Genomic DNA, 11627 nt, shown 5'->3' with positions numbered 1-11627 from the left:
AACCAATCTACTCAGAATCTTTAGAACATCATGTAAACTATAATGTACTTTTGCGTTTTAATAAGAGAGTTAGCAAGGCTCTCAGTCACAAAGATTTTGTTTTAATACTGACATTTTCTAGCTTACTATGTGTTTGACATAGTCCTGTTTAAAACAGTTTTCCAATAGCATTAAATGAATCACATTAGCAACAGAATTTTCTGCTTCAGGAAGAGTCAGTTCTACATTCCAAGCCGTGAGAATTATCAACAGCTGATATAATGAGTGTCCCTCCTGTATTCATTTTCTTGGGTGAAAAGCAAATGGAAAGTCCCATTTCTTAGCCACAGTTGACACACCTTTTGCACTGTCACAGGAACAAAATGCAGGGAAGCTAAGTCTTTAATGTGTCAACATTTGCATGTTCCAGTAAGCCCAGCAGGTGGCCTTCACTGACAGCTTCGGTGTGTTCATGGCTGTGCGTACTTTCTGGAAGAAGACATCTGATGGGCAGCACAGCAAGCCACCTGACCCTTAGCTAACCTGGCTGTTGCTGTCTGGTTCAGGTTTTCATAATGCCATCACCCATTGGCTGCGAGGAAAGGGTTAATTTTAAAATACAAAGACATCCTGCAGTGGCAATTAACCCTTCAACTTATTTCCAAATGTGATTTTTTAAATATTCTGAGGCAGAGTCCACTGAGACTTTTTATTTTTGCCTATACTTCTCAGAGGCATCAACATCCGTTCTTTTCTGTATTTAAAGACACAGAACTAGTTCTGGAGATAATATTGAATAATTTCCAGCTTCTCCTTCTACTTCTTTTCCTTCACTGACTCCCAAGGACAACTCTTTTTCTTATCAAGACTTTTCTGGGACCTTTTCAGACCAAAGTGGAAGGCACATTGTCTCCTGGAAATGTGACGGAGAACTGAGTTGCCTGAGCACACATGTTCTCATATTGACTCTGCCAGTTGTAGGCTTTTAGCCACTTTGGAGAATTACCATTGATCTGAATGTTTCTTGTAAATAAGTAAACCATCCTCACCTTCCCTGTGTTTCAGACAGTAAAGAATCTACCTGCAACACAAGATATTTGGGTTTGATTCCTGGGTTGAGAAGATCTAGAGAAGGGAATGGCTACCTTCTCCAGTATTCTTGCCTGGAGAATCCCATGGACAGGGGAGCCTGGAGGGCTACAGTCCATGGGGTCATAAAGAGTCAGACATGACCGAGCAATTAACCCTTTCAGCTTCTTAATTCCTATAAGGATTAATTGAAATAGACAATGTGAAAGTGCTATACAAACACCAGCTATATCATCTGCATTCACTTGAAATTGGTAATAACCCCAAATATTTCCTCTAATTAAAAGGAGTTTCATTTAAGTGACATAGAGCATTGAGCCTGAAGGGATGAAGCACTGCAATTGGAGATGGAGAGTGTAAACATCAGGCAGTAGAGACATGGAGTTTCCTCTGGCACCAGTTACATCCTACAGATCTAGGGAAAAAGAAATAAACCTCTCTAGGCTCATCTGAAATTCTGAGAAGTGAAGGGAGTCTAGGAGACTCAGCTCAGTATGCAGGAGAATCCATTCTGGCCACTCAGGCTTTCACTGTCTTGTCAAGTCACCCTGCCCTGGGCTCTTTGTACTTGGCATTTTCTGTCTCATCAGTGTGTCCTCATTTAAGTGGGATCCTGGATCTGCACGTTCTGGAGTAAAGAAAGAGAGCCAGCATGTCTCCGGCGTGCTGCCCTACCCTTTATCACTCTTGCAGGACATTTATGTTCAGTCTGAAAGGCGTGAAATACCCTGATGGAGCACACACAGGGTTAATTTGAGTAATTTTTCAGGGTTTTTTTTTTTTTTTTCTCATTGCAGTTGTTAGCCCTTTGTGACATAAATGAATCCCTATTATGCTATGATGTTTGCCTTTGAGCCAGAATTTCAGTACAGTGGAAGAAATTATAGACTCCTACTGGGGCCATTCAAGCATTTCTATGCAATTGGTAGGGACATGCACATTTGTGTCCACAGCTTCGGGAAAGTTGCATAACAACCAGAGAAAGGTCTGCTCCCCGAGCCCCAGGGCACCTGTGCGCTGAGGCTAAGTTCTGGACCCTGGGCTGATACCCAGCCTCACCCTCCTCCCACCCCCACCTAAGGAGGAAGAATCCAGCTTCTCCAGAAATGTTAATGTCCTAGAAAAGAACAGCCCTGCAATTTCCCAGGAGTTACATTGTTTTCCAGATTTCCACTGTACATTTCAATGAAAGCATGTATACCACCTCCTTTGCTGTGTGAGTCAAGTGTCGCTCTGGGCAGGGCTAACACTGCTATTTTCCCTGATGTTAGAGGTGATCCCTGGGCTTGGACTCAATGCTGAGGGATTAAAAATGGGAATCATGGCTCAATTATAAAATAGCACCTTTTGGAAGTCTCCATGTAGCCTGTTTATAGTTTAGAGTAAATTTCTCCATCTGAGGACCACATATCTTTGACAAGCCTGCCTTTCCCAACCACTTGTATCCAGTGGACAAGATACCCAGCAGGTACAGGTGATGTCTGCAAAGGCTACTGGCTGCTAGAAGACGCAGTAGAAGCAGGAAGGAAATTCACTTCACTTAAGAAATAGGCCCTCTTCTCTGAGTTCTAAGACAGTTGTAGGAGGTCCTGGGCAGTGGTTCTCCTTTGTCCCATTGTGAACTGGATATATGTGATGCTGTCGGCTTCATTCAATTTTCTTCTGTGATTATGCTTGATTCTTGCACTCAAAGAAAAGAGAAAATAATGAAAAGCGGGCTTGTACAATTCATATTTAATCTATATTTTAAAAAGTAGGGACACAAGTGGGGCTTATAAAATTCATATTGAATCTATACTTTAAAGAGTAGAGACGCTTTAACTGTAAAGAATAACATCTTACTCTTATTCCATCTTTGTCTTCCTCTTTCTCTCCCTCTACTTTTCCCTCCCTTTCCTCTTCTCATCTCTTCTTTCCTTTCCTCTCCTTTTTTGCCCTCTCATTCTCTATTTTCTCCTAAACAGTTCAGTCCAAAACCATTAGGTAGGACAGAGCAAGGCGAGTGCCCGCCTGAAAGGCAAGTAACATTGAGACCTTAGGGGCTGATGGAGCAGAGTCTGCAACTTCAAGAAGGAAAATAAGTAGATAATTATGTAGCTCAAATGAAATGAAGTGGCTGAGTCCTCTGAACATGAAAAGAGTCTTAATATTAAGGAAAATGTAAAAATTAAATTCATACAAACAATCAGTGTCATGGAGGGCATACTCACATTGTTGTGTGTGGGTGCGTGCTAAGTCACTTCAGCCGTGTCCAACTCTTTGTGACCCCACGGACTGTAGCCCACCAGGCTCTTCTGTCCATAGGATTCTTCAGTCAAGAATACTGGAGTGGGTTGCCATGCCATCCTGCAGGGGATCTTACTGACCCAGGGATTGAACCCTAGTCTCCTGAGTCTCCTGCATTGCAGGTGAATTCTTTACCACTGAGCCACCAGGGAAGCCCACTCACGTTGTTATGGAGGTGTATATAAAGCAGTTTACCCCAGCCTGGGAGAGGCTGGGAGGCTTCTCTGCAGAGGTGGGTTTTAGGCTAATAGGTAAACATGTGGCTATCAGACAGTGGTTGAATAACATAAGAAATAACATAACATAAGGTGGCTATCAGACAGTGGTTGAATAACATAAGAAATAACATAACATAAGGTGGCTGTCAGACAGTGGTTGAATAACATAAGAAATAACATAACATAAGGTGGCTATCAGACAGTGGTTGAATAACATAAGAAAGAAAAGTGCAAGGGCTCTGAGGCTAGAGCACAGTAAAGAACACACTTAAAATATTGAAGGAAATATAGTTAGCCAGATACAGTGATGGAGAGGGCAGCTTGGAATGAGGCTGGAGGGGGTCCATGGCTCAATGTTGCCAATTAAGAACTTGCACATTACCAGAATTGGATTGCGTTATAAGATAATATTGCGAAGCCTGCTACTCTTCTTGAATCTTTAACTGCATCGCCTCCAGATTTCATAGAGTGGAAACTTCCTTCCTCTCTTGCCATACTTCTGTCTTGGCTGTCATAGCCTTAGGGTCACCCCCTCCTCTGTAAGAAATTTCATGAGTGTCCTTTGAGTTCCTCCTGCCCACAGTGCACTGGAAATATTTTAACTCATGAATTTTCATGTCTGTACTTTCCATCTATATGCCTCTGTGTTAAAAGGCATCACCCAAGTCCAGTATGATCTGTGTTCCTTACACCAGCCTACTTCTGTTTTATAAGGCATAGCATCTTCCAGCACACTGTATTGTTTAATATGTCTTCTTTTTTTCAGCAAATCAAATGTAAACTCCATAAAGGCAGATAATTTTGTCCCCTTCCATTACTGTATACTTTCAGAGGATTCAACTATGCCTGTGTGCAGTGGTTGTTGTTCAGTCACTAAGTCGTGTCTGATTCTTTGTGACCTCATGGAATGCAGCACACCAGGTTTCCCTGTCCTTCTCTATCTCCTGGAGTTTTCTCAAACTCATGTCCGTTGAGTTGATGATTCCATTCAACCATCTCATCCTCTGTCACCTGCTTCTCATCCTGCCCTCAATCTTTCCCAGCATCAAGGTATTTTCCAATGAGTCAGTTCTTCACAACACGTGGCCAAAGTATTGTAGCTTCAGCTTCAGCATCAGTCCTTCCAATGAATATGCAGGGTTGATTTCCTTGAGAATGGACTAGTTTAATCTCCTTGCAGTCCAAGGGACTCTCAAGAGTCTTCTCCAATGCTACAGTTTGAAAGCATCAATTCTTCAGTGCTCAGCCTTCTTTATGGTCCAACTCTGTACGTGACTACTGGTAAAACTCTAGCTTTGAATAGACGGACTTTTGTGGGCAAAGTGAGGTCTCTGTTTTTTAATATGCTGTCTAGGTTTGACATACAATAGATAGGTATTTAATAAATACATTTGAATGAGTAGATGTATACCAAAGGACTCCATGTCAGCCTTTTCTTCTGATCTCTCATCCTACATACCCAACTGCCTACTGGCTATTACTGTTGTCGTGATGAAACACTGCTTGTCTGTGCTCCAAGCCTATACAACCTACTTCTCTTCCTCTGTGCTTTATCTTAGTATACACCACTGCCTTCTGCCCGGCTGTTCAGTTCAGAAGTCTGGTAGAAAATCTTGACCCAATCCTCTCCCTGGCTACATCTCATCATATCCTGTTCATTGTCTTTCCCATATGTCTCTCCCATCTACACCCTAATGGTCATTCCCATCACCACTGTAGGGGAAGATGCCATCATTTCTCTACTGACCAACTGCAATAACCAGCTAAATAATCACGGTCAAGCTGATGTAAAACACTGTCATCAGGCAATCTCATGCCACACCCTATCCAAAGTGCTTTTTTTTTTTTTTTTTTGGAAAACACAAATCTGAAAAGCCCACTCCAGTGTCTGTGACCATCTCTGTGTCTAGTAAGGGCTGCAGTACACACAGTACTGTTGCATGGCAAAGAGGGAGCAGATTGTAGGTTATGCAATATACAGGGTACTGGAGGTAAAAAATGGTCAGTGAGCACAGGCAACACTTCTGGCACTTATGCTCAGAAACGGCATATTGAAATCAGATAGTAGACACTCAGGGAGATGGGTTTGAGTCAGATGAGGCTTCAGGAATTTTGGAGGGTGTTTTGTGCATTGATGATGTTCAGGATGCTGCTGCAGACTCAAGTAGGATGAGGACTTAGACCATTCAGTGGGATCAGAATCGTGGAGTTCACGTTGTTTCTCAGAAACTCTTGCAGCCATAGGATCAGAGGACTATGGGAGTGGCTTGAAGAGTAGGTGATTAGGAATACAAAGCAAAATGAGACTTTAAAGAAACTTGGATATAAAAAGAAGGTGATATATATTATGGTACCTGGAAGGGGACTTTGGCCCAAAAGAACTTTTGTGTGTATGGATGTGTGTTTGAAAAAGACATGGATCATGGGTTTATGATGACCTGTAAGTATACATGGAAATATAGAAGGCATAATTGCTAATGTATGCAGAGGACATCATGAGAAACGCTGGGCTGGATGAAGCACATGCTGGAATCAAGACTGCCAGGAGAAATATCAATAACCTCAGATAGGCAGATGACACCACCCTTATGGCAGAAAGTGAAGAGGAACTAAAAGCCTCTTGATGAAAGTGAAAGAGGCCAGTGAAAAAGTTGGCTTAAAGCTCAACATTCAGAGAAGTAAGATCATGGCATCTGGTCCCATCACTTTATGGGAAATAGATGGGGAAACAGTGTCAGACTTTATCTTTTTGGGCTCCAAAATCACTGCAGATGGTGACTGCAGCCATGAAATTAAAAGACACCTACTCCTTGGAAGAAAAGTTATGACCAACCTAGATAGCATAAAAAGTCTACAAATAATAAATGCTGGAGAGGGTGTGGAGAAAAGGGAACCCTCTTACACTGTTGGTGGGAATGCAAACTAGTACAGCCACTATGGAGAACAGTGTGGAGATTCCTTAAAAAACTGGAAATAGAACTGCCTTATGATCCAGCAATCCCACTGCTGGGCATACACACCGAGGAAACCAGAAGGGAAAGAGACACGTGTACCCCAATGTTCATCGCAGCACTGTTTATAATAGCCAGGACATGGAAGCAACCTAGATGCCCATCAGCAGATGAATGGATAAGAAAGCTATGGTACATATACACAATGGAGTATTACTCAGCCATTAAAAAGAATACATTTGAATCAGTTCTAATGAGGTGGATGAAACTGGAGCCTATTATACAGAGTGAAGTAAGCCAGAAGGAAAAACACCAATATAGTATACTAACGCATATATATGGAATTTAGAAAGATGGTAACAATAACCCTATGTACGAGACAGCAAAAGAGACACTGATGTATAGAACAGTCTTATGGACTCTGGGAGAGGGAGAGGGTGGGATGATTTGGGAGAATGGCATTGAAACATGTAAAATATAATGTATGAAACGAGATGCCAGTCCAGGTTCGATGCACGATACTGGATGGGCTAGTGCACTGGGACGACCCAGAGGGATGGTATGGGGAGGGAGGAGGGAGGAGGGTTCAGGATGGGGAACACATGTATACCTGTGGTGGATTCATTTTGATATTTGGCAAAACTAATACAATTATGTAAAGTTTAAAAATTAAATAAAATTTAAAAGAAGAAAAAAAAAAAAAAAAGAAAAGCAGAGACATTACTTTGCCAACAAAGGTCCGTCTAGTCAAGGCTATGGTTTTTCCAGCGGTCATGTATCTATGTGAGAGTTGGACTGTGAAGAAGGCTGAGCGCCGAAGAATTGATGCTTTTGAACTGTGGTGTTGGAGAAAACTCTTGAGAGTCCCTTGGACTGCAAGGAGATCCAACCAGCCCATTCTAAAGGAGATCAGCCCTGGGTGTTCTTTGGAAGGAATGATGCTAAAGCTGAAACTCCAGTATTTTGGCCACCTCATGCGAAGAGTTGACTCACTGGAAAAGATTCTGATGCTGGGAGGAATTGGGGGCAGGAGAAGGGCACGACAGAGGAGAGATGGCTGGATGGCATCACCGACTCAATGGACGTGAGTTTGAGTGAACTCCGGGAGATGGTGATGGACAGGGAGGCCTGGCGTGCTGAGATTCATGGGGTCACAAAGAGTTGGACACGACTGAGCGACTGAACTGAACAGAACTGAACTGAAGATTTTTTTCTCCAGAAAGCAGAAGGAAATGATAAGTAATTGTAAATAGTGAATAGAAAGCTCTAAGTAACAGATAAAACCTGCTTTTGGTGTTGGGAGAAAAAAAAGAATGAATGCTGCCAAAGTTTAACAGATAGAAGATGGATAGATATGTAGACGAATGGATATTATTGATCAGTTCAGAAAAAAAGTTGGCTTTCATTTTTTCACTGTAGTCGTGGATAAGATCATCAATGATAAGTGAGCAGAGAAACATTAGATCTTTTTGACGAAAGAAATGCATAGTTGGTAAGAATTGTGGAAAATGGAAGAAGGAATTGATCAGAAAACACAGCTAATATGACACACGGTCAGATGCCTGTTGGAGGCTCATTATATGTACTTACAAGTTAATATTTTACTGGTGTTATTTTAGGCAAGATGCTCACCTGCTCTGACCTTCAGTATCTTCTCCTAGAAAATGAGAGCATTTGATTATATGATCTCTGTGATCCTTTTCATTTCTAAAATTAACTTCAAGATTTGCATTTAAACGAGGGAGACCTGGCACCTCAAAGCGATTCATCTCAATTCATCAAATCCAAGGCATTTTTATTTCACTACAGCTTTGAAGAAGCTCTTCATTGGACGTGTACACATTGGACAGGTCACAGGAACCACACTCGCAAGAGGGTCCTCCAGTTGATACCTGCCAACAGTTGGGGTGTGTGTTGTGGACAGAACCTCACAGAGGATACACATCTTGTGATATGTGAGGACCATTGGCAAGCCTGTACTGCTGTAGACTATTGGTGTGGTCACCTTCAGGAGCACCTGAAGCCAAAATAGGAAAATCTGCTGTGTGTACACGTACAGACAAGATCAAGTCGAGGCAGTAAATGGGGTTAAAGGCTAAACCCATCTAAGAGGTATGTGACTTTTACAGGTTCCCCTCTCTGGTTTTTATTCTTATTATTCATATTTTCTTTTAGCATGTAGCTGATTATTTTTCTTTACTGCCTTCTCTTCCTTCCTTTCATTCTGTGTTACATTTATTTAATTAATCATAAGTACGGGGCTTCCTTGATGGCTGACAGCTCAGTGATAAAGAACATGTACACCCATGGCTGATTTAAGTCAATGTATGGCAAAAACCACTATGATATTGTAAAGTAATTAACCTCCAGTTAAAATAAATAAATTAATTAAAAAGAAAAAAGAATCTGCCTGCAATGCAAGAGACCGGGGTTTTATCCCTGGGTTGGGAATATCCCCTGGAGGAGGAAATGGCAACCTGCTCCAGTGTTCTTGCCTGGGAAATCCCATGGAAAGAGGAGTCTGGCAGGCTACAGTCCATGGGGTCACAAAAGTCAGATGCAACTTAGCAACTAAATAACAGCAAGAACAACATTGAATTAATTAATCATATTTAATTTAGAGCTTTATTGGGAAGATATGGCTGCCCTTTCTCCTCCCTTCAGGGGTTAACTATCAAAGGAAAAGAATGTAACCTTTTTGGAGGTTTTTACTGAACAACAAAGATAGGAGTCATTGAAGGCTAAGGCTGTATAATGCCTGTAATTTCTGCCCCTTGGGACAGTATTTAATCAGATACTCCTTCACAAAACGATGGAGAGACATTGAATCTAATAGCATGTTCTCTGCCAAAGGGGGGAGTATTTATTGTTTCACAGTAAATATGAATGGTAATCTCCTTGGGAAAAATCAAAGCCTGTTTTTATAAGATACTGATTCTAGGACGTTTTGCTCACTAGGCATGAGCCAGAAGATCCTTAGCTTTTCAAGCCTGAGAGACTGGAGTCCGTTTCTTCTTTAACATTCTGGACGCGGCGTGTGTGGGCATCTCCTTCCACCTGCCTGAAGCCCGGCCCAGACGGGGAAGTTATATGAAGGGGTGGGGGAAACCACAGAGCCGTCTCTTGCCGATCTGCTAGTAGATGTAGTCTTTGCTGGATTCCCGGGACAATACTTCAGTGACTGTGTTTTCAAGACCTACCTCTCAGACCAAGTTCTGCTGCCACTGTGTGGGAGTTCAGCCAGTGCAGTTGAGAACGCGCGGCCCTGCTGATCAGAGCTCACCGTGAGAACACCAGGCGGCAGTCATAGGGGGCGCGCTGTTAGCGCCCTGTAGCCCTGTAATTCTCTGGATTCCGTAGCACCTGGGCATATTTTATCAAGCTGTCCTGTTAATCCTCCCACAAGGTAGTGTGACTGTCAGACTGGGAGGAAACCATTCTGTTAGAGGCTATAAAACTGTATGAAGATGTAGTTGTGAACGGTTTGAGTATACAAATTATATATGCCAGCAATTAAAAAAGTACAAAAAGAAACGATTTAGCTCAGTCTTTTTTCAAGGATGGAGAATATTAGCTGAATATTTTGGAAAAGCTTTCCAGCATTTTGGACTTTTGTGAATTGAATACTTATTTTTCTTTGAAGCTTGGTTGACAGAGATTTTCCTTCTCTATACAGAAAACAATACACAAAGTAAAATGAATCACACTGAAGCATAATTTATCAGCTTTTAAATATTATGATGGATTACAAAGCAACCCAAGATGAATAGGACAGCAGAGTATGCTGTGAGTTGTTGGTTTTCCAGTATTTATGAGATGGGTTTAAAGACTTTATAAGTACTCCTGAAGTACTTAGTCTTTAAAGAACACTCTATGATCCCTGTTATACTTGCATATATTAAAATAAATATAAATATTGGTACCAAAATATACCATAGATTTTAGAACTGGGAAAATTAGGCTATAATCACAATGCTATTATTAACCAGCTGAGTGACCTTGAACAAAATATTTCACTTCTACGGAACCTAAATTAAAAGATCTTTAAAATGAGAGTGGACCATTCACCTAAAATTTCCACCATTTTTCTCTATGCCTATTCTATTATTGTGTAGCTCACTGATAAAGAGACTTTTTTTTTTTTTAACCTGAAGTACATTTCAGAGCATTTGAATGAGTTTGAGGTACATGTATTTGATATATATAATGAGCAAAACTTACAACTTTATTAAGATACACTTTTAAATTTCTACATATGGCTCATGGTGTATCTATATGCTTCATTGTCATAACACATGCTCTCATATGAGATTTAAAACTGTATTTAAGGAGTCATGTGATATTGATAAAACCTAGAATTTCTTGAGTTCTTATAATATGCTTATAATTTCACATGTATGATCTCAATTTAATTTTAAAATAATTGTATATTGTTGACATACCACCAAGAGTACTGAGACTTAGAAAGAATACATCTTTGAAAATACTAAAACATTATTAAGTAAATAAAAGCAAATTTGATGACTCATTCCCTGTTATTTTGTCATCCTAAATCTGGTCTATTTATACTAGCCTAGATAGGGTTATATAAGCTGATAATACAGCAATATAAATGCTTCAATGTTGGGAATATATTGTACATATAGGAGAATGTGGTTTAATACCTTTATAAACTCATACAATTGAAAATACAGCTGGAGGAGAAAAATGTGGCTAAGATACTAAATCCTGAAATTTATCTTGGGAAATATGAGCACATTCTTAAGTCTCTATAATGCATCACATAAAATAAAACAGAAAAGGATAATTGTCATAGTAGACATTGTAAGTCATGGACTTGCAAGCAGTTTCCTAGATGGAGTGAGGAGTGAATTGACCCACAGAGGAGCACCAGTTGGGGGCCATGTCACAGTGGTGGGAACAGCAGGTAGGGAGACACAGAATAGCCTGAGCAACAGTTGCAATGCTGGCAAGTGGGAGAGGGAATCACACAGCTGGCCTCAGAAAGGACAGGGCTGGGGGGTGGGGGGAGGGGGGGATGGGGAGGAGAAGGGAAGGAGAGGAGCTGTCCTAGGTGCTGAGAGTAACAGAACCGGTGGAAATG

General features: G+C 41.1%; 1 long non-coding RNA gene across 1 annotated transcript; it reads left to right on the top strand.

Annotated features, from left to right (window-relative positions):
• The first annotated feature begins 8100 nt into the window (after positions 1-8100).
• LOC109553362 (uncharacterized) lies at positions 8101-11051 on the top strand. Its single transcript, XR_002180011.2, has 2 exons — positions 8101-8635; positions 9482-11051. It is a non-coding gene; the product is annotated as an uncharacterized lncRNA (long non-coding RNA).
• The last annotated feature ends 576 nt before the right edge of the window (positions 11052-11627 follow it).

Source organism: Bos indicus, chromosome 27 (assembly GCF_029378745.1).
Source record: "Bos indicus isolate NIAB-ARS_2022 breed Sahiwal x Tharparkar chromosome 27, NIAB-ARS_B.indTharparkar_mat_pri_1.0, whole genome shotgun sequence".
NCBI classification, from domain to species: domain Eukaryota; kingdom Metazoa; phylum Chordata; class Mammalia; order Artiodactyla; family Bovidae; genus Bos; species Bos indicus.
This window is presented reverse-complemented; position numbering and strand designations above follow the sequence as displayed.